This window comes from Schistocerca gregaria, chromosome 6 (genome assembly GCF_023897955.1).
Source record: "Schistocerca gregaria isolate iqSchGreg1 chromosome 6, iqSchGreg1.2, whole genome shotgun sequence".
In the NCBI taxonomy this organism is placed as follows: domain Eukaryota; kingdom Metazoa; phylum Arthropoda; class Insecta; order Orthoptera; family Acrididae; genus Schistocerca; species Schistocerca gregaria.
Window position 1 is genome coordinate 61,967,844 of NC_064925.1, and position 22,525 is coordinate 61,990,368.

The following is a 22,525-nucleotide window of genomic DNA, read 5'->3' on the forward strand; positions in this document are numbered from 1 at the left end:
TTATTATTCCTGTACCAGATGTGAAACTAGTTTTACACATTCCTTTCTTTTTTCTTAATATTTTCAGACTCATGAAAGCAGGGCGGACAGTTGCAGAACTTCGTCCTTTTCAACCAAACGTCCCAGCAGGCTGCCAGAATGTCAGGGGGAACCTCAACTGGCGATGCTTTAGATGGCATTTCCAGTTGCGATATTGACGTAATGGCCAAAGGAAACTTCTCGAAACTTTCGCCAGACTTAGGAAAAGCAATCATTTAAATTTACTTCTGGGACAACGTTGTCCACCGTCACAGACAAAACGTTAATTTTTTTCTTTATGTATGTGCATGTGTTTAAGTGCACTGTGTTTGTGCACAATTCATATTAATCCCTTTCGCAAATTCTGCGTACAATGAGTATATGACGGCTGCGCAAAATCCTAGCGAAACCCAGTTGCTTCAATCGACTTCAGTGTCGCAGCTCACAGTTTATTTGTTGTTAATCGGTACCTTAAAAATGTTTAAATGTGAATGAATTCCTAAGGGACCAAACTGCTGAGGCTATAGTTCCCTAGACTTACGCACTACTTAAACTAAGTTATGCTAAGAACAACACACCCATACCCGAGGGAGGACTCGAACCTCCGGCGGGAGGAGCTGCGCAATCCGTGACATGATGCCCCTAACCGCGCGGACGCTATCTTTCTGCATACTCCAACGATACATAAAGTCCAGCAGCCAAGCAATCCCGTCTTCAACTCGCGTACGGCGGTCTAATATCGACAGTTCTTTCTCCTCTATGGAGCAAAAAACGTGTTACAACTTGACCAAAAGTGGGGGGCAATTGATAGAGCAAAGGTACCAAGGTACGGTATATTTGTATAGAAGCGTGTGAAGAAGGAAGAAAACTATGTAGAGGGGTACTAAATACTAAAATTTCAATATAGTAAGCAGTTTCAGAGGCATGCAGGTAGCAACAGCTCTGTGAGATGAAGAGGCTAGCACTGGGATAGGTAAGAGACCTGCATCAATAACTTGTTCAGACTGGAGACCACAAAATAACACGTACAGATAACCAGTCCAAGCACAATGGTATAAACAAAGTGTAAGCACTGCTGTGAACAGAAACCTAGTCCATGCACAATACTGTAAACAGAGGGTAGCATGCACCAAGGGGGAATGCAGTACATTGACTTTATTGTGAAGTATGCTAAAGAGCGCTATGTACGGAAAATCATCTCATGCACAGTAGTGTAAACAAAATTTAAGTAATGCAACGAGCAAAAAGGCTGATCCTTGAATTCCGTGTAAGCGAATCTGATGGAGTGCTCTGTGCAGAACCCCAGTTCGTGCACATTAGTGCTAGCAAAGTTTCGCACTGTTATGCACAGGAAGCTACTCAAGGCACAGTATAACAAAATGGAGGAAAATTGAGCGGAGCTATGTCCACAAACCTGATTCATGTACAGTAGTGTAAACAAAAACATAACTAACGCTATGCGCTGAAAGCCACTCTACGCAAATTAAAAAAGTCTAGTAATACCACGTGCAGAATACAGCAATGTAAACAAAATTTAAGCAATCTTACATGCAGAAAATAGCTCATGTTCAGTAGCGTAAACAAAGTGTGAGCAGTTCTGTGTGGAAAATACAGTACCAGCACAGTGACAATAGAGCTAAAGCAATGTGAAATGCAGGAAGCTATCCAATTCACACTACTGAAAACCAGATTTGTGTTGTATGCAGAATACCAGTCATATACAGTACTGTAAACAACGCTTACATAATGTGGTGTGCATACAGTTCTAGCACGCACAATAGCATAAGAAACGAATACGTTATTCTGTTCGCCAACATACACTAAATACAATCCTGTAAACAAAATTCAAGCAGTGGTAGGGGAAGGTTGGGTAGTATCAGATATGTAACCTGTTTCGAAGTTATAATACTTTCTGAAGGTTGTGTTGGGACATTCTTCACGCTAAACAATACTCTAGTACATTTCTTAAAGTAACTACAAAACTCGGTGTCATATTAGTTTTTAACTTTTAAATATGTATTCACCCTTTGCGTTTCTGGAGGGTTGTATCAGACATGAATTTATAATTTGTAAGAAAAGTCATTCATGTTGCAAGTTCCATTTGCATCGTAAATCATCGTCAACATGAACTTGTCCTTTGGCTCACCTAGGACGTCAAAGAATCCATCAACTTGTTCCTTGGTGCAACCTGCTACTCATTCCAAACTGGTGGGTTCAGTTGCCCTCAACTGTTAGCCGTCACCTAATTTCTTCACTTTCATTCTTATTTTCAGTCACTGTACGTATTTGCACATTACATTCAAGAACTTATCTATATTCAAATGCTATCTAATGATTTAGCTTGACCGAATGCTCTAGGAAAATTCTATTATTTTAAAAACCATGTTTCAAGGTGCTCTACTTGTTTAAAAGTAAGTCTGTAAGTTTATTACCTAATGTACTTCTTGGAACTGAGTATTTATCACATGCTTCTCTGATTGCCGTCTCAAGAGGTCTGACATTTCCTACGACTTCCTTCACGTTATTTTCTTCTTATTTGCGCGCAACAAAAAGCTCGCCAGGAAGTTATGTTGCCAATGCGAAACGCACTGTTGTTTTTTATTCAGAAGCAAGTTAGTGACCTTGTTCCACTGTAGGTCACACTGTTGTAGTGTGACAGGTGCTGTCACTACAGCTAGTGATTAGAAACTGCACTTGTCCGATACTCTCTACTGCACGATACTAAACAGTCTTCACCTGTATGCTGCCAACCAGTCCGTACACATTAATGTAAACACAGTGTAACAAATGCTATGTGCCAAAAACCAGTCCACATGCAACAGTGGCTCCCAACCTTTCCGAGACACTTGCCTTTGAGTACCATCATTTATTAGCTAGTACCCACCTTCCTCCAGCATCATTAACATTAGCACCTAATTAAACTTTAGAATGAAAAAGATATGTTGTCGATCTCTTTTATTTTTAAAATATGAAAACATAGATGAAATTTAATTTTTGTAGGTGTTTATTCGACCTCGAAATAACGAGTGAGTGAAAATTTGGTACAGCTTTTATAAAAACTTTTTTGTGGAATAGAAACAAAGCTACCTGTCAACGCTGACGGTAGACGAATGATCCCCTAGCGACACTTACTGCAGGCACACCTTGCACTCCCATTTAAAATCAACTAAATTACACTGTGTGCAATATGTTTACTATTTGTAAATCACTTGATTACTGGACTCTTTACTAGGCAGAATTTGGAAGACTTCTGGCAGCCAGTGCTTTGTATCTGACCACTGCCACTAATAATAGTAATAATAATAAAAATAATGCAGCGTAGGCACTACGAATGGTAGCGACCATTATACAGTTTCTGTTGTTTTGTACTGGCAATTAGTTTATTTTGGACCGGCAGTTAGTTTATTTCTGCGAAGTGACTAATGAAATAATTTCTGTTCCAATGCGAGAACAACCTGCGATCCAGAGAGGTCATTTTCGTGAGACACAGGGTGACCCAAAAAATTAATATAGAATTTAATTGTTTATAAAATTTTTGTTAGTGTAATAGTTTAGTAATCTGAGAGTCATCACATAGGCGTTGGCTGTTTTGTTAAACGATAGTTGTCACACAGGCCTTGTTTTGTTTTGTTACGCTATAGTGCCAGATAAGAGTTGTTTTGTTTTGTTTTCAGTTACGTTAGTGAACGTGGCTGGTGCAAGGCTGAAATTCAGTGAAAGTAATGTAGTTTTCAAGTGATACATTACGTGCGAAAACATAAACCAGATTTAGCGCTAGTGCGAAATCAGTTTCAAACGGAGCCACCGATGCTCGCAACAGTTGCGCTCATTCGAAACAGATCTGAAGTCGAAGGCAGTGTTACAGATGTACAGACGACGATCTACACTACCAGTTACAACAACTGTTTGAGCAAACTCATGTGCTGTGTTACAATGATTCAGTCGATCTCCACGGAAGCCAGTGAGACTGTGTGCCCACGAAGCCAGGTCCAGTCATTCAAGTGTTATGAACATTTTGAAACGGAAGTTTAGGTGCTACATTCGAAAATTGCTTCATTCAATGAACGAGGACGACGCAGATCGTAGAATTGAATACTGCGAGTGACTTACCGGCTCGATGCGCAACAACTAAGCATTTGCAAAACTAGTTGCTTGGTCTGATAAGACGCAATGTAAACTCAGTAGTACAGCAGACCGCCACCTTTGCGTCTACTGGTTCGCCACAATGCAGCACATCAGTGTGGAGAAAGCCGTACATTTAACAGGAGTGAATGTCTGTTGTGGCTAGATTGGGACCTTGTTCTTTGACGACACAATTACCCGTGAGACTTGTCTGGAGAAGGCTGAAACACACACTCTACCTGCCATCCATGAGTTTGTATGGGATGGAGAGGTTTTACTTTCAACATGATGGTACCCCATACCACTACCATAACCGTGTGACCAGCACGATGGATAGGTCGAGTTGGGTCAGTCGAGTATCAGCCACGTTCTCCAGACTTAACGCCTCTGGAAGATTTCCTATTGCGAACACTTAAGGGCGACACATTTTGATCAAAACCACAAAACAGAATTTAGAGAATGCATCAATCATTCCAGTGCAGGAAGGCGAGCCAAAGGTTGCGTTTCATTGGCAGGACACTTAGAAGATGCAACAAGTCCACTAAAGAGACAGCTTACACTACACTCGTTCGTCCTCTGTTAGAATATTGCTGCGCGGTGTGGGATCCTTACCAGATGGGATTGACGGAGGACATCGAAAGGGTGCAAAAAAAGGGCAGCTCTTTTTATATTATCACGTAATAGGGGAGAGAGTGTGGCAGATATGATACGCGAGTTGGGATGGAAGTCATTAAAGCAAAGACTTTTTCGTCGCGGCGAGATCTATTTACGAAATTTGAGTCACCAACTTTCTCTTCCTACTTAGGTAGGAATGATTATCAAAATAAAATAAGAGAAATCAGAGCTCGAACAGAAAGATTTAGGTGTTCGTTTTCCCGCGCACTGTTCGGGAGTGGAATGGTAGAGAGATAGTATGATTGTGGTTCGATGAACCCTCTGCCAAGCACTTAAATGTGAATTGCAGAGTAATCATGTAGATGTAGATATGCACGCTGGAGCCGAGAGTTCATGCAGCAGTACAGTGGCATCGCCTGTGTATCGATGTCAAAAGTGACCACTTCAAACACTTACCCTGATTTCAATAAGCTGAATTTTAAGATACACTGTCACCGAAAATGAGACGTTTCCGTCAGTTAATTGCGAAGTTACGAGCAATTGAGCAGTATAACCACTTTTTGAGGCGCTGTGTATTTAAAGATACGTTTTGGTTGTATATATCTCAATTTGACTGTCATATATGCTTCATAAAATGTACAAAGTGTCTGTGTGGTGGTTGGGCTATGTGAGGAAAATGTTCTTCACCCATTCACGTCACAAGCAGTGACTTCCATTACATCGTGAAATTTGTTGATTCTAATATTGTAAGGCGGTCATGTCATTTTGGTATGTCATCGATGTGTACGTGAGAGAGAGGGAGAGAGCAAGTTACGTTACTGTTAAACAACCTTTGGTCTTGTCGTGGCACAGTCTTTGCCTCTGCGCAGTCTGATACATTCTTAGTTGAAGTAGGCTAGTCCCGGCGGAGGTTCGAGTCCTCCCTCGGGCATGGGTGCGTGTGTTTGTCCTTAGGATAATTTAGGTAAAGTAGTGTGTAAGCTTACGGACATATGACCTTAGCAGTTAAGTCCCATAAGATTTCACACACATTTGAACAAACATTCTTAGTTGAAGTGTGTTAGGTGATGGACGTATTTAACAGTGCCGTGTTGACTTTTGTTTGTATCTGTTAGATAAAGAATATGGTGAAGGCCAACTATGATGAATATGATAGGTACATTAAAATTAGTATACATTTTTAATACTGTAATTGTTTTTGAAGAGAATATGTTTGATGTAACACTGCAGCACCGCGCACCTAATTTGTCGGATTGATTATTGTCAGATGGTTAACTTGCTCAGAGCTGGGAGAAAAACCAAACCACCCCACTTCCCTGAGTCATGCATTAACATATTAATTGATTAAGTTGTTTGATATTTATAGAAATTGACGGTTAATATTATACCCATTTTAAGTCATTATTCAATTTCTTAAGAGTAGTATTGTTCAGACCAATATTATATGTGAAGATCACGCGAACTTTTAGTCTGTCTTTTTGAACATACACTTCGTTCCAAAACCGTTGCCTTGGAATATCATTTCATAGAAGTCGCTACTCTGCCCACCCCACTGCTTATCACTCCGCATTACCATATGCAACATTTCGAATATGTGTTTAGAAACAAAAATCTATCTTAGCCTCTGCCTGCCTACTGTTTGCTGTTGTGCTTTTTAGAAATCTTGGGTATGGCCAGATATTTCAGTTACGCTTTTAACATAAAGACAAACTATTTTCAGATCAGTTACAATTCAGCTCACATCAGGAACTACTAAAGTTTAGCGTACAAGATTAAGTTAGATAGCAATGTATGGGAACATCGTTTAGAGTAATACGAGAGTGGGAGGTAAAGTTGGGCTACATTTCAGACAAGTCCAAACACAGTGAGGAGGTTACAGTATTTGAAAAAAAAGTAATTATTGGTAATTTAGGCAATCAGTATTACAGCTTTACGAAATCGTGATTTCCGAAGTAATCTTTTAAACATAATCTAGTATCCTGACCGAAACACTTCTGTACCTTTTACCCCTCAGAAAATACATATTACCAATGAGGTTGTAATTACTTCCTGGTTTGCACTGTGAAGAAGACATAGGCAATGACTTTGTGCCGAAAGTCAGTCTACGCACACAAGCGTGAACAAGGATTATGCGGTGTCTCGCGCAGAGTACAGTGGTGCAAACGAAGCCCACGAGCCGTTCGCTGCCGGGTCCACCGCACTGCCTGAGTGGGACTGCGGCCCCTGCTGACGGCGGAAGAGTCCCACCCCCGGAGCTCAGTCTCCCCTCGCCAGGACAGCAACTTGGTCGCGGACTGCTCGCTTCGCTTCGCCACGATAAATTAATCAGGAAACTTTCATCGGCCGGAGGCGAGGGGACGGGGGTGGGGGAGAGGAGGAGGAGGAGGAGGAGGAGGAGGCGGCGGCGGCGAGTCGCAGAAAAACGGCGCAGAACTGCCACCCGGCTACCCGACTGGGGCGTCACGTAGCCCGGCCGCTCGGCTCAACAGCTGGCGCGGTATTGTGCCGGCACGTGTCCCGCCTGCCACATGTCAGTGGACGGACTTCCTCTGGCCGACTCGACTCGTCACAGGGCGACGAAGCCGCCTAACGCTTTAATATCACGAGACTGAGCAGTCTGTGACCCGCAGGGGCGGATGAAGTGACGAAGTTTTCTGATAGGAAAAACTGTGTGCTGGACCGGTACTCGAGCCAGGAACATTGCTTTTCCCACGCAATGATGTTTTTTTTTGTAGTTTGCTGGTTTGGTCCACTGCTTTAATTTAAGGTGTTGGGACACACGTCTTCGACCATTGAACACTCCCCTCCCTCCTCCCCGGGGCCTCACCTGCCCCCCTCCCCCCCAGCTATAAAATAGCAGGTTTCGATTTTTCAAATTTGTGATAAAACTTACTGTGAGAAAACTTTCTTTTAAAAATACAATTGCCAAATTCAGATTTTTAAAACATAATTTATAACAATCAAATGCGGGAGAAACCTGGTACACATAGAAAAATGACGTCGACTTTCATGATATGATGGCAAATGCCATCTGGTGAATAGGAGATGTACTAATAATGGTGTCAACATTGTCCGCCAGTAGACAGCACAGTCGCATAGCTACCATCTGTCCATTTAATAGGCAACGCTCACACACAGAAGTTTCGGTATGTTGCAAACGCCGACCGGAGTGGCCGAGCGGTTCTAGGCGCTACAACCTGGAAACGCGCGACCGCTACGGTCGCAGGTTCGAATCCTGCCTCGGGCATGGATGTGTGTGATGTCCTTAGGTTAGTTACGTTTAAGTAGTTCTATGTTTTAGGGGACTGATGACCTCAGATGTTAAGTCCTATAGTGCTCAGGGTCATTTGAACCATTTGTTGCAAACGTATGAAGAAAGAAGGCAACCACGCCAGGGAGACACACTCGTGCTTCCTATAGTCAAGTGAGCCAGTTTGAAAGGTGTCAAATTGCGGCCTTCCGAAAGGCGGGATGGACCTTCCAGAGAACTGCCACACAAGTTGGATGTGCTGCTTCAGTTGTACAACGATGCTAGTTTCGTGAACAGCCTCACAACCTTAGACGATGTCTTTCACGTCCCACCACCACACGCGCCCGCCAGGATGGTCGTATTGTAAGGGCAGCAGTGGCGGGTCATACACATGTCACAGCACAGATAATAGGACTTGTGTGCCTATACGTGTCAGGACTTACTGTTGGGAACCGGTTGTTAGCACAGGGACTGCGGGAACCGCACACCTCTAGCCTGTCTTCCACTCACGCCTCAGCATCGACGTGTACATCTTGACTGATGCCGCCAGAGGATCACTCGGAAGATGGAATGGCGCGCCGTGGTCTTCAGCGACGAAAGCAGACTCTGCCAGTGGTAGTCGTTTCCGAGTAGAGCCAGCGGGCGCTGTCTCGTTCAGTGCAGTCGTCTTACACTCCCCCACTGCTCCAGGCCTTATGGTATCAAGAGCGATAAGCTACAACTCTCGCTAAGCTGCAGTGTTTCTGGAGGGGACGCTAACCAGCGCCCGGTAAGTGCACAATATTGTTAGATACGTTCTTTTGTCGTTCGTGCAACAAGAAGGTAACGAGTTGTTCCAACAGGACAATCCTCGCAAACACACTGCCCGTAAAACTCAGTGTACTCTGCAAGACGTGCACCAACGTCCGTGGTCAGCACGATCATTGGACGTGTCTCCAGTCTAGACGTGCGGGATATGATGGAGCAAGAAATGGCTCTGCAACTCGTGGAGTGGCCGCGCGGTTAGAGGCGCCATGTCACGGACTGTGTGGCCAGTCCCGTCGGAGATTCGAGTCCTCCTTCGGGCATGGATGTGTGTGTTCTTCTTAGTAAAGGTTGTTTTAAGTTACTTCAAGTAGTGTATAAGTCTAAAAACCGATGAATGGTTCAAGTGGCTCTGACCACTATGGGACTTAACATCTGAGATCATTAGTCCCCTAGAACTTAGAACTACTTAAACCTAACTTACCTAAGGACATCACACACATCCATGCCCAAGGGAGGATTCGAACCTGCGAGAGTAGCAGTCGCGCGTTTCCGGACTGCAGCTACAAGAGACAGACATATAAAACTGGCCTAAGTAGCTACATCATTCGAAAAACCAAAGTAAATGAGAGACCGATGGAGGCGCAGCAATTCATGGAAAGTGGTTATGGAAGAATAAAAAGGGTTACAGAATTAAAGTATCTAGATGAAATAAAGCACTCGAATACTTTGGGCAAATATACTAGCTTAACAAGGAAAGGAAAAGCATTTGTAACAAGAAGTCTTTATCCACAATCGAGAAACTCTGACAATAAAGAATATCCATTAGAGCAGAGTTCTTTTATGCTTGAGAATGTATTTCGTTAAATACAACCAAACAAGTAGTTGTAGTACAAACTCAGGAAAATTAAATAACAGGAAATATTTTGACGGTGGGAAATGGAAATTAAAAGTAGTAAAGTACAGAACATTAGATACAATGCCGCGCGGGGTAGCCGCGCGGTCTCAGGCGTCTTGTCACGGTCCGCGCGGCTCGCTCCGTCGAAGGTTCGAGTCCTCCCTTTGGTATGGTATGTGTGTCATCCATAGCGTAAGTTAGCTTAAGGTAATTAAATAGTGCGTAAACGTAGGGACCGATGACCTCAGCAGTTTGGTCCCATATGACCTTACCACAAATTCAAAAAGAAAAGTAGATACAATGGGGAAGAGTTTAAGTACATCTAAAAAGGATAGACGAGAATAGAATCACACAAAGAATCTTTAAGAAATTTGACACAAGCCCACAGCCATCAATGACGTGGATCAATGAAGTCAAAGCGCTCGCGGGGAAAAGAGAAATAACAGACAAAGAAATAAGCAAGAGAGAAAGTTTCAGAATAAAATATTAAAATGCCCAAAGGATTCCAGGAGAAAAAAAACAAAATTATAGGTGGGATACGGACAGAAGGAACAAGAGATCAATATTCGCAAGGAAAGGAAAACACGGGAGAGGAAGAAAGAAAGTAAAAATTAAAGAAAAAATGTTTCATGCGGTTGTCAGGAGGGCCAAACAATGGCTTAATTTCTGCTGGAACATTCCAGAACAGCGTACGAGCACCTTCCAGGGATACCTGTGTTTTCAATTGTAAATTGTATTTTAAATCGCAGCGTGATTACAATATGCCGATGCTCCTGCACCAGTGAATTTAAGAGTGGGTGGCGAACGTCTGTGGGGCGCGGTAGTGTGTGTGTGTGTGTGTGTGTGTGTGTGTGTGTGTGTGTGTGTACAGTACACCCAAGGTAAATTGAGCTTCGTTCCGCAGTTCTGACCAGAACAGATCAATAACGTTTGCGTCATCTGTCTTTTGTTTACGACTGCCAGCATTATCAAATGGCTCTGAGCACTATGGGACTCAACTTCTGAGGTCATAAATCCTCTAGAACTTAGAACAACTTAAACATAACTAACGTAAGGACGTCACACACATCCATGCCCGAGGCAGGATTCGAACCTGCGACCGTAGAGGTCGTGCTGTTCCAGACTGTAGCGCCTAGAACCGCTCGGCCACTCAGGGCGGCCAGACATGCAGTATATCCAAGTTAAGTTGACCATCGTTCCGAATTTGTGGTGGGTACAAATCGTTGATACGTATATGGCGGAACTAAGGAGCAACGTGATACTGCTATGGTAGCACCTGTTGTTTACACACTGCCGGAAAACGAGATTAGCCCACCCCCAAATGTTCAAATGTGTGTGAATTCTTAAGGGACCAAACTGCAGAGGTCATCGGGTCCCAGCGATCATTGAAACTAATTTCCAATTAATATTGTTTAACACAGCTAGGAACTCATCGGTCATCGTGCTAGCATCTAGAGGGCGACACGTATTGAACCAGTTACCTGTTAGGCCGCCTTTGGTGCGGTTAAGAAAAATGTTGTGTTCCTGTCGGACACCAGGCCATACGATACTTTTGTGGGGTGTGCAGTCCAAGCCCTCCCTGAGGAAGAGGCTGCACTATTCAGCTATACGACTCATTAGCAGTCGCCACAGCTTCACTTCTTGCGGTGCAATTCTCCAACTTAGGAAACTTCAGAGGCGTTCTGCTTTTACTTCGTAACGCTGATACTCCTGAAAAGGGGGATTATTGCGGTAAAGTGACTTAGTCACAGTCTGTGGGATTCCAAACAGAATGAATGTTTCACTCCGCCACGCAGTATGTGCTGTTGTGAAAGAAGGTACTGGGTACGAGATGTGACAAGGTTTTGGGCGCGGGTCGCACTCTCGCCACAGTTGCATCTAGCAAAGTCCTATGCAGAATGACACATTTTCTCAATAGAGAATAATTTTTTCAGGCAACAAGATGTTAAAGCAAATCACTTCATGTCAGATTAAAATAGTGTGTCGTTGAAGTTCATACATCCCGAAGGAAGGAAGGAAGGGACATTGGGTTTAAAGTCCCTTCGACATTGAGGTCCTTAGAGACGGAGCACAAGCTTGGATTGTGGCATGGATTTCGAAGGAAATAGGCCGTGCCCTTTCAAAGGAACAATACCAGCATCTGCCTGGAGAGACTTAGGGAAACTACGGAAAATCTGGATGGCCGGACGCGGGTTTAAAACGTCGTCCTTCGGAATGCGAGTCCAGTGTGCTAATAGCTGCGCCACCTCGCTCAGTCATGCGCTATGAGCAAGGAAGTTCATTCGTATGCCGTACCTATGGGAGGAGAAAGCTTCTTCCATTCTGAAATGGAGAGAGTACTTTTCCTGCTTGCCCCAACAGAATTCGAACTAAGAACCTGGCTTTCGGCAGACAACTCTCATATTGACTGAACAATCAATCTGAAAGAAAAAGTAAGATTATTGCGAGAACTGAAGCGACTCATAAGTTGCGCCACGACATTTCGCTTTTTGATCGTATATTGGGCATTACTCTGACACTGAATACGTGAAGTCAGTGCATAACAACAAACAAATTTTTAGATGTACAGTAAAGCTATAATCCTTGGAAAACACAATACGAAATAAATATATTTACCAGCTTGATGGAGGATTTCCCCATGTAACATAGACGTCTTCTTGGGCCAAAATGCATAGCACAAAAAACTTAAAAACATTTAAAACGTTAATCTTCGACTCTTATGCTTCAACTCACAATGAAAACCGTACACTAACTTTCCGTAATATTAGGCAGACATTGTACCACACATTTACAAACAGATAATACAGATGTTACCCTGCGACCACAAAAAACTTTCATCACCTTCTGCGCTCACAAGCTATGTTCCATTTCTTTCATACTTCGGTTGCTTGGTTCTCTTTTGCCGTCTCCATCACACGATTCTGAATCCAGTTTTGTCTCATGGAAGTAGTGGTGGATCGTGTATTGTGTTAAGGCAAATGACTGTGCAAAGAGCCCTTTGGAATAAACTGTTCCAGACACCATTTGGAAACTTCTTTCCTCAGCAACAGCTGTTGTGATATCTTCAAAGCAAACAGAATAAAAACTAATTCACGGAATCCAGATATTGATGGCTCCAAGTATGCAAGTATTGATATATCTGTCTATACATTTAATGCACAGGGGCCTGAAGATCGCTTTAATGAGATACTGGAACAGATCGTCTAAATAAAATATATTTTCAAACCACACTGATGTTTGGCTGTTATTCTTTGTTAAGATCATATAAAATGTTAACAATCTTCCTAATGTAACGCACCACATGCGACAATGTTCATCAGGGTATAATCAACTGTATCAGAAGGAATTTATTTCCAGCGTATGAAGTGTACCAAAATGACAGTGCCAGTAAAAATGGCCTGACAAGTTAAGTTTCTGAGATCAAACAGCAAAAGCTGGAGATGTGTGTGTTCTGCTATTATCATGTTCATTGGTCATCTGCATAAGGCAGCTCACATCATCAACGAACTCCCACCACGTCTCATTCCTGGATCGTAAACTCGGCCAGAAGTTAGAAGCAGTGTCAAACATTACTCATCATACCAAATGACTTTCTTCCATTGCTCCGAGCTCCAAGTTTTGTGACTTGCGCTCCACCTTTTCCTGTTACTCAGTAATTTGCATCGATGACGAGTGATTTTGGAATTTCATCGCGCCCTCCAATATTCTGCTTATGAGGCTCCCTTCGTGTTGTTTTAGTACTGACAGGGCGTGTGAGTACAACATTCAGGTTGACAGTGACGTTTGTACCTGTCACCCTCTTGTTTTCCTCTGACAAACCTCCAAAAAGACCTTATACCACGATCAATCAACGTAGACTTTCGCCTGCTTTGTGACTTAGCGGATGATATTTTCCCATTTTCCCTGTATGCAGTGCAAATCTTCGATACGGTGCCTCTTGAAACACCGAACACTTCGCCTCCTCTGCTTACGGAAGCACCCACCGTTCGAGTACCAACTCTGTGTCCAAGTTCGAATTCACTTAGCTCCGACATAAAGCACTCACAAGTACACAAAGCACTCTTCTGACCACGACTAATACTTGAAGCACATTGACGACATTGCAAAACTGTCGTTCTAGGTCAAATACGAGAGCCTAACCTGCAGGCTTGACTAACATTTGCATTTCTGTTGAAGCAATAATTTTAGGGTGTTGACATATTTTTTGTTCAATTTTTGTATATGTACACAAGAAGCTAAACTCAGGCAGAGACGTCGATAAAAATATCTAGCAGGCGATATAAAGGCAGTATTCAGTTCAATAATGGGAGGGGAGAAGTCGTTTTCTCAAAGATATTGAAGGAGTTGCAAAAGTAAGGGTAGAGTGAGATGGAGATCTCATACTCGGGTGGACGGTGGTAAAAATACCCGTCCTGAAACCTTGTATCGATCTCTCACCACTTTTCAAAATCGTGCAAGTGTATTCCAGATGGCGTTCTCGATTGAGAATGCTTCGTATACATTCACACGTCAAATAGTAAAGCCTTAAATGATAATATCTAGCCAAGTACTTTTTGTGATCTTTGTAAGGCATTTGTTTGTGTGGATTATGTTATCGTGTTAGGAAAGCCTTTAAATGATAATATATAGCCAAGTACCTTTTGTGATCTTTGTAAGGCATTTGTTTGTGTGGATTATGTTATCGTGTTAGGAAAACCAAGTTTTATGGAATTGATTGCTTCACACTCAGTGTGTTGAATCATACATAACGAAGAGCAGGCAAAGGTTTGTGCTGAATAATTCACGCAACGTCGGAAAGGTAGAGAATCTTAGTGACTTGGGGAAAAAGATACACAAGCGGAGTCCCACTGGATTCAATTTTTGCTGTACTCCTATTCCTTTTATATGTCAACGAAGTTCCTCTTAACATCCAAGAACCAAAATTGGTACTTTTTTGCTGACTATACGAGTATTATAACAAATTCAATTACAGAAAAAGTGATAGAAGAGTTCGTAAATGATATTTATAAATAATTATTGTTTTCTGAAAACTGACTCTCCTAAAATTTGAAAAAAAAAGGAAAAACAAAATATAGAGCCACACAAGCAACTGATCGGCACATGAGCAGGAGTCAAAAATGGTTCAAATGGCTCTTAGCTCTATGGAACTTAACTGCTGAGGTCATCAGTCCCCTAGAACTTCGAACTACTTAAACCTAACTAACCTAAGAACATCACACACATCCATGCCCGAGGCAGGATTCGAACCTGCGACCGCAGCGGTTGCACGGTTCCAGACTGTAGCGCCTAGAACCACTCGGCCACCCAGGCCGACAGCCGGAGTCAGTTAATACGTTACAGAGCTGCAAATTTTTAGGTGTAGGTACCGATGAAATCTTGTACTGGATGCACAAGCTTTTCAAATAACTGTGTTCACCTACCTGTCGTCTTCGTATAATTGCTACTCTTGGAAACAAACATATCGACATGCTAATGTATTTTACATTGCTTCAACTCAGTAATGCTTTACGGAATAATGTGTGGGGTAACTCATCATTTAGACAGATATTGTTGATTTCACAGAAGCGACCAGTAACAATAATATGTGGTGTTCGCCTGTACCTCTTCAAGGAGATAAGCATTTCAACTGCGCCGTCACAATACAAATATTCACTAATGAAATTCGCCATAAATAATCGATCATAATTTGAGAAGAACAATGAGGTTCATACGTAAAACACTCTGTCGAAAATTGACCATTACCCATCGTGAAAGCTGTGAGTGGCTCAGAAAGAAGATTAATAGGCAGTAAAAACTTGGGGTCATGTGCCCGTTACATAAAAACGTGACAGATTAGGAAGCAATATATACATCAAATTTAAAGTACTATGTCCTGGACAACTCCTTCTTTTCCATTGACGAATGTCTATGTGAAAGCTGGTAGTCAGTAAAAAATAAAGTCACTATTCCACGAATAGGACCAAAATTAATAATGTGTTGTTTAATTACCACTATTCATGTACACTACATACACAGTAGACTGTCTCGTTACAACATTTCGATAAAAAAATATCGTTCAAATGATCTACGGAACGTATAACTAACAATTTAATGCTGGGAAGTTTGCTTTCAAAGTGCACGGCCTATTTTCTTGCACTGCCTTCCCCATACCTAGTTTTGTTGTGTCTCTAAAGGCCTCGTCGACATCGGGAACTGAAACAGTAATCTTCCACCACAGGGTCCAGGTTCGGCAGCCTTAACATTGCAGCCTCCCAATATTGGCATTGAGAAACCTTTTTATCGATTTCAGTTCTCATTTTTATCGAGTTAAGATCGTATTCTTGTTGTTGATTGCAGTTTTGTTTCTCCATAAATTCAAAGTACATAATACCTTTCTATATTTTGATACTGTTGTTTTATTACAGGTTCCGCCTTTTACGCAAAACACTGTTTTCTCTTGTTACCCAAACGTATTTCAACAACTCTGTGCCGTCATCGGCGGGTTTTGTTCATCGGACAGCAAAAGCACTGACGACGGCAAAGAGATGTTGAAATATGTTTGGTTAACAAGAAAAAGCAGAGTTCTGCATAAAAGGCAGAAGCTATATCCAATAACTTTAACTGCAAATGCGGAAGAAACACAAGAGCTGCAGATCAAAAGATGGATACTGATAGAATAAAAACAGTTTTTACTTACCAGTGAAGTTTACAGTTTATGTATGGCATTCATTGCTCGAATTGGCATGCTTTGGACACCCACGCGTTTGCCCCACATTGGTAGCAGAGACTGAAATCTAAAAAAATTCGATGCACTTTCACCTTGAGCCATAGCTCATATGAAGAAAATTAGTGTGAAGTTTTGCAGTTGCGAAGTGAAGCGCAAAGTACACAAACGCAGCAAAAGGAATTTAAGGTTCCTAAAAGCTGTAAGCTATAGACAAGAAAACAGATGTGATGTCGCTGCAGATTTGACTTAATTCTTGCTCGATGAAAATACGAAATATTAATTCAGAGGTGGATGTGTAGAATTTGTAACGGTCAATCTGTAGAAGTTCATGATTTTTCGCGAATGTAAGGGGCGAAACATTCTGCTTCATAAGAATATACACTATGCTCTAGATAAGTATTAACAAAAACAGTGTAATTGAGAGATGTTACTGCACAGAAGAAAATGCAAAAAAAACAGGAAGTTGTTTTTACGTTCAAGGCTTTGAGACCACTGCTCATTAACGCAACGTAATTCCTTTTTGTTTTTGCAATTGAAAGCTGCGTCTCAGTTTGAAAGGTTATCGCGGTACGATGAACCTTAATCTGAAGTCAAAGCTGTGTGCCTCGCTCATCATTTTTAATGAGTTTCACGTTTATAAGCTGCTGGACACGTTGTTTTCCTTCCTCGCGCGGAATTAATTTTGAATCGAAAGTACCGCCGTAAAGTTAGGAGAAAAGAATAACCAGGTGCTGTCCGCAATAATAATGCAATGTAATGCACACAACAACAAGGCGCAGAAGCGTGCAGAAGGACCTCATTTAAGCAAACACAATAAATTAACGACAGAACGGGAATTCTGTAATGATCTCATACACAAGGAGGCTGTTTCTCAGAGACAAGAAGGAGGCAATCCATTGAAAGTACACCTCTTGCGAGGAGGAACTAGACAGTCCTTTCAATTAACGTGAAAGCAAAGAAAAGGGAGACGTCCGACGAATGGGAAGAAGGGCAAGAGGGAGGAACGGTAATGATTTAGAGCGCTGCAGTGGACCGAGAATAAAGGACGGCGGGAGCGATTCCTTAGTTTGTACAGAGAATTAAATTACGTCATTCTCCACCGTTTAAGAGAATTGGCTCGGGACCTTTCCTCTGGGCCTTCCACACAAGTACGATGCAGAGGAAGATCCTCTTTCGTCATGGCAGGGGGGGGGGGGGGGAGAGGCGGGTCCAGGGGTTGAAGAGCAAGGCGAGCCCCGGCTGAGGAAGGGTGGTGAGGAGCACCGGAGGGCGAAGCTAAGAAATTGCCGGCCGCCGCGGTGCAATCACTCGCTAGCAGCTCTGCTGGCCAGGGGTGCACGCCGGGGCCGAGAACACTGGGTGCTAAATCCGTCATGGCAGCTGCGTTCACGTCACCTTCCCCGACGGAACGAGCATTCTCCGAAAATGCGAATCAGTCAGCAAGATAAGAGCGTATGGAAAATCAGGCCAACTTGTTTACTGTGTTTGACGTCGAAAAGAAGTTACCTTGACCAGTTTCTTTTCTGTGTGTCATCAGTCTTCTGACTCGTTTGCTGCGGTCCGTCACGAATTCCGCTCCTGTGCCAACCTCTTCATGTCAGAGTAGCACTTGCAGCCACCATCCTCAATTATTCTCTTGATGTATTCCAGTATCTGTCGTCCTCTACAGTTTTCGCCCTCTATAGCTCCATCATATACCATGGAACTCGTTCCCTGGTGTCGTAAGACATATCCTATCATCCTGTACCTTCTTCTTGCCAGTGTTTTACACATATCCCTCTCCTCTCCAATTCTGCGCAGAACCTCCTCATCCCTACTTTATCAGTCCACCTAATTCTTAACATTCGTCTGTAGCACCACTTCTCAAATATCTCCATTCTCTTTTGTTCCGACTTTCGCTACCATACAATGCTGTGCTCCAAACATACAGAGCCGAGCTCTCTCCCAACTGTGTGTTTTCGTGAACTTCGCTGTCTATCTGTGTTTGGTTTTCCGCCCTTGTCGCGCTTGCGTCGTTGGTTCTTCTTCCTTCTAAATGTGCCATCAGGGATGTATATAGATATTTGCACCGTGCATATAGTTTCCGGCAAGGGGTCTGGAGTCATTTGGTCGGTTGTCGAGGACGAGGGAAGTTGCAATGTAGTCGGCCCCTGCGCAGTGTCGGAACGTGTGTGGAGTTGTCCGATGGCTACGAGCTTCGTGGTTCACTGACCCAGGACGTCAAAGTTGAGTAGTGGTTTCAACTACCCAAGCCACGCCTATTCTTCGCTCTGGCGATTTGCTGTTTCGGAGGTTTTCCGGTGAGCAACACCGAGTGGTTTACTGCTGAGATTTTGCACCCCTGAGGTTCAGTTAAATAATTTTGGTCAACTACGATTTGAGTGCACCCGTGGAATTTTCTATCTTGTGGCTGTTAGTGTTCTGGTTACCTGCCCTTGCCACTAACGTAATTTCAGGCAGTGTCCTCTCCTCTCTTGTTGTCACTGTGTGTAATTTTGACAGCTAATTCATACTCCATTGTTGATTATCACGTTTTCAACATTGCCGGTTTGAGTTTTCATGTACTGATTGACGTGAAGCAAGTCGTTTGTCGGTCGGTCGATGGCTGTCCCCTGGTTGGGTTCCGACGGATCAAGTATAGTCCCTAGGTGAACGAGGAGAGACCGACCTCCCTGGAGGCTTTCTGAGTGCCACCAGTGTTAAATTATCTGTTTTCAGCTATTTTAAATTTTAAGCTTATGCTTATTTGTTTTGTTATCTTAAACACTGCGGGCTTCTGCGTTTAAAGATTATGGTAATATATATTGAAATTTTGAAGTTTAATTGTGGCCCTCTGCCATTGCTATTGCACCTTGCATATGTTGCTTTTTTAGTTTTAAATTATTTTATTACTGTCTTAAGTGAAATTTTGATTTTTGAAGATTTCTTGTTGGCCTTCTGCCTTTAAAGGTCTATGGTAACATATTCTAAAATTTTGGAATTTCATTGTGGCCCTCAACCATTTGTATTGCATCTTGAGTATGTTGTTTTTTGAATTATTGTATTGCTATCTTAACTGGATTTTTATATTGTTAAGATTTCTTGTTGGAGGCCTTCAGCCGTGATAGAGTTGCATTCGATGAAGATTCGGCTGTGTGTCGCTTTGGTTGTAGCGGTTATTAAATTACAACAAATGACAATTAGAAGCAGAAACTGACCTCAACTCTCGGCCCTTTCCACAATCCTATTACCTCTTCTGCCCAGCTGGTTTAGCGGGCGTCTCATGCACATTCTCAGTAATTTCTTCCCCAAATTAAGGCATGTGTGATATTAGTAGACTTCTCTTGGTCAGGAATGCCCTTTTTGCCAGTGCTGGTCTGCTTTTTACGTCCTCCTTGCTCCGTCTATGATTGGTTAATTTGCTGCCTAGGCAGTAGAATTCCCTAACTTCATCTACTTCGTGCCAATCAAGCCCAATGTTAAGTTTCTCCCTGTTCTCATTCCTGCTACTTCTCATTACTTTCGTCTTTCTTCGATTTTCTCTCAGTACATATTCTCTACTCATTAGACTGTTCATTCCATTGAGCAGGTCACGTAATTCTTCTTCACTTTTATTCAGGATAGCAGTGACATCAACGAATCGTATCATTAATATCCTTTCACGTTGAATTTTAATCCTGTTCCTGAATCTTTCTTTTCTTTCCATCATTGCTTCTTCGATGTAAGGATTGAACAGTAGGTGTGAAAGCCTACATCCCTCTCTTACGCCCTTGTTAATGCATTCATATAGTTCTTGGACCTGCACTCTCACTATACACTCTTGGTTCTTATACATGCCGGTCGGGGTGGCCGAGAGGTTCTAGGCGCTACAGTCTGGAACCGCGCAACCGCTACGGTCGCAGGTTCGAATCCTGCCTCGAGCATGGATGTGTGTGTTGTCCTTATGTTAGTTAAGTTTAAGTAGTTCTAAGTTCTATGGCACTGATTACTTCAGAACTTAAGTCCCATAGTGCTCAGAGCCATTTCCACCATTTTTCGTATACATATTTCATGTTACCTTCCTCTCCCTATAGCTTACCCCTATTTTTTTCAGGATTTCGAACGTTGACCATACATAAACTGTTAACAAGAGGGTAAAGAACACAGCACGGATATCTCAGTTAATAAAATAAAGGTAGTGGCATTTAAAGGATCTGAGCCACACAGACAAAAATTTTTATGATAACTGCGTGAGTAAACAGTTTTAATAACGTTGGAACGCAGATATGGTACCAGCAATGGAGATATAGACAGAGGCTTCACTGGTTGCAATATAAACTTTGGACTACTAATAGAACCTTAAAAACCAGCGTTAGATATGAAAAAAGTAAGTTTATAAAAAAAACGTCTCTACTGTATGGAAGTGAAGCTTAGGTCGTCACTAAGAGCGATAAAAGTAAAATATGTGCTGCTGAAATGAGCACTGTTAAATGTTTCACACCCCAAGACCCACTCAGAAAAGGAATGAATGTTGAACAAGTAAACAAGACGATAAAAACAGGTGGAAAGACCACGTGAATGGAATATCAGAAGGAAGGCTGATCAAGCAAGTGCTGGGATACGGTATGAGAGAAGAATAAACCCTGGTACGCCCTAAATCTAATGGACTGAACTATACCCGTAGAAGACAGAACAGGCTATTAGCCCAATCCCTGAAAGTGGTCGTACTGATGACTATTGAAAAGGCTGGTGTCCTCCTGAAGGACTATAGGTTTGGGTCTGGCCTATCCAGCGATGCTCCTCAGACGAGATTACACCTACAGTACGGCCACGCAGGATATCCCAGGAATAATTGTCAGTATTCAGGGTTATGATAGGAACGACAATTTGAAGCTAAAAGCTTCGCATGGAAGTATGCACTACCCGGAATTAACACCTTGACATTTATTTTTTGTATTAGTCAGTACACTATCAAGTTTACAAATACATACACGTAGAAAAGTTAGTAAACATCAATAGATAATCTTTAACATGTATCAACTGAAAAATACGTATTTTCATATGTTCACCTCTAAGCGTTATTGGACACGTCATGTTACATATGTAGTTCTGTTCATGTAAGCGTCTACATATATCACCTTCAACTTCAGTGCATTGGGGGAAATTGTTTTGTTCCCTCTCTGAGTGCCTCTGCACTTTCCCTAACAAAGGGAGCAGCGTTCATGAAGGGATTAAACGGTGCACTTCGCGTGTGTACACTCCATAAATAGAGCTCTAATGGCGTAAAGCCTAGCGATCTCGGTGGCCATTTAATTAAAGCGGGAAGAAATTACAAAAGTAGTCCTACAGAGTTCAACTGCGGATCCGTTCGTATTTCCTATAAATGTGTTCTGTCTCGGAAATAGTTCGAAACAGGCCATGTGTCTTTCTTTCAAATGATTGTTCCTGACGTATCCCTGAATGTTTGCCATTTCTCCTTAGACACCCTGTGCGTATCATACAGGCACGCAAGTCTATCTTTCCGATATGTCTAATTAGTGTTCATATCGTACAGGTGATACGCTGTGACGCAAATGATGGCAGTTGGGTTGAGTCTAGGGCATATTTGGCAGTGGACTCTATTTAGAGATACATCTGTATATGTTTACATATACATCATGCCGTATAATACACTGGTGTCCAAAATTAATCCAACAAACCGCAATTTTCCCGTTTCTAATTCACGATATACCCATACATACTGTCAGCAGACATACGATTGGGTTGGCTTAAATGGTTCTGAGCACTATGGGGGTTAACTTCTGAGGTCATCAGTCCCCTAGAACTTAGAACTATTTGAACCTAACTAAGGACATCACACACATCCATGCCCGAGGGAGGATTCTAACCTGCGACAGTATCGGTCGCTCGGTTCTAGACTATAGCGCCCAGAACCGCTCGGCCACTCCGACCGGCCATACGATCGTGAAGGTGGCATTCCGGTCAACGGGCAACCATGCCAACGATGACGTCAGGACACCTATGGAACAGGGTAGTGTTTGCCAGATAGCCCCACATCCACAATCTCTCCGTACGCAGTCACAGACGGAGCAGTATAGCACAGAGAACGTACCTACCACCAGACCCTGCGGTGGAAGGCCATAGGAAAAATGGAAACTCGACAGTAGCAAACTTATGTGGCCCGACGGCTTAATGTGAATCGTTATGTTTTTTC

At 42.6% G+C, this 22,525-nt stretch overlaps 1 protein-coding gene and 1 non-coding gene across 2 annotated transcripts in view; one reads left to right on the top strand and one right to left on the bottom strand.

The window, feature by feature from the left end:
- The window catches only part of LOC126278612 (uncharacterized), a 1,203,842-nt gene that overhangs the window by 476,552 nt on the left and 704,765 nt on the right, over positions 1-22,525 (top strand). The window lies entirely within an intron of this gene.
- On the bottom strand, positions 14,874-14,957 carry Trnas-gga (transfer RNA serine (anticodon GGA)). Its single transcript is given in 2 exon segments — positions 14,874-14,908; positions 14,918-14,957. It is a non-coding gene; the product is annotated as a tRNA-Ser (tRNA).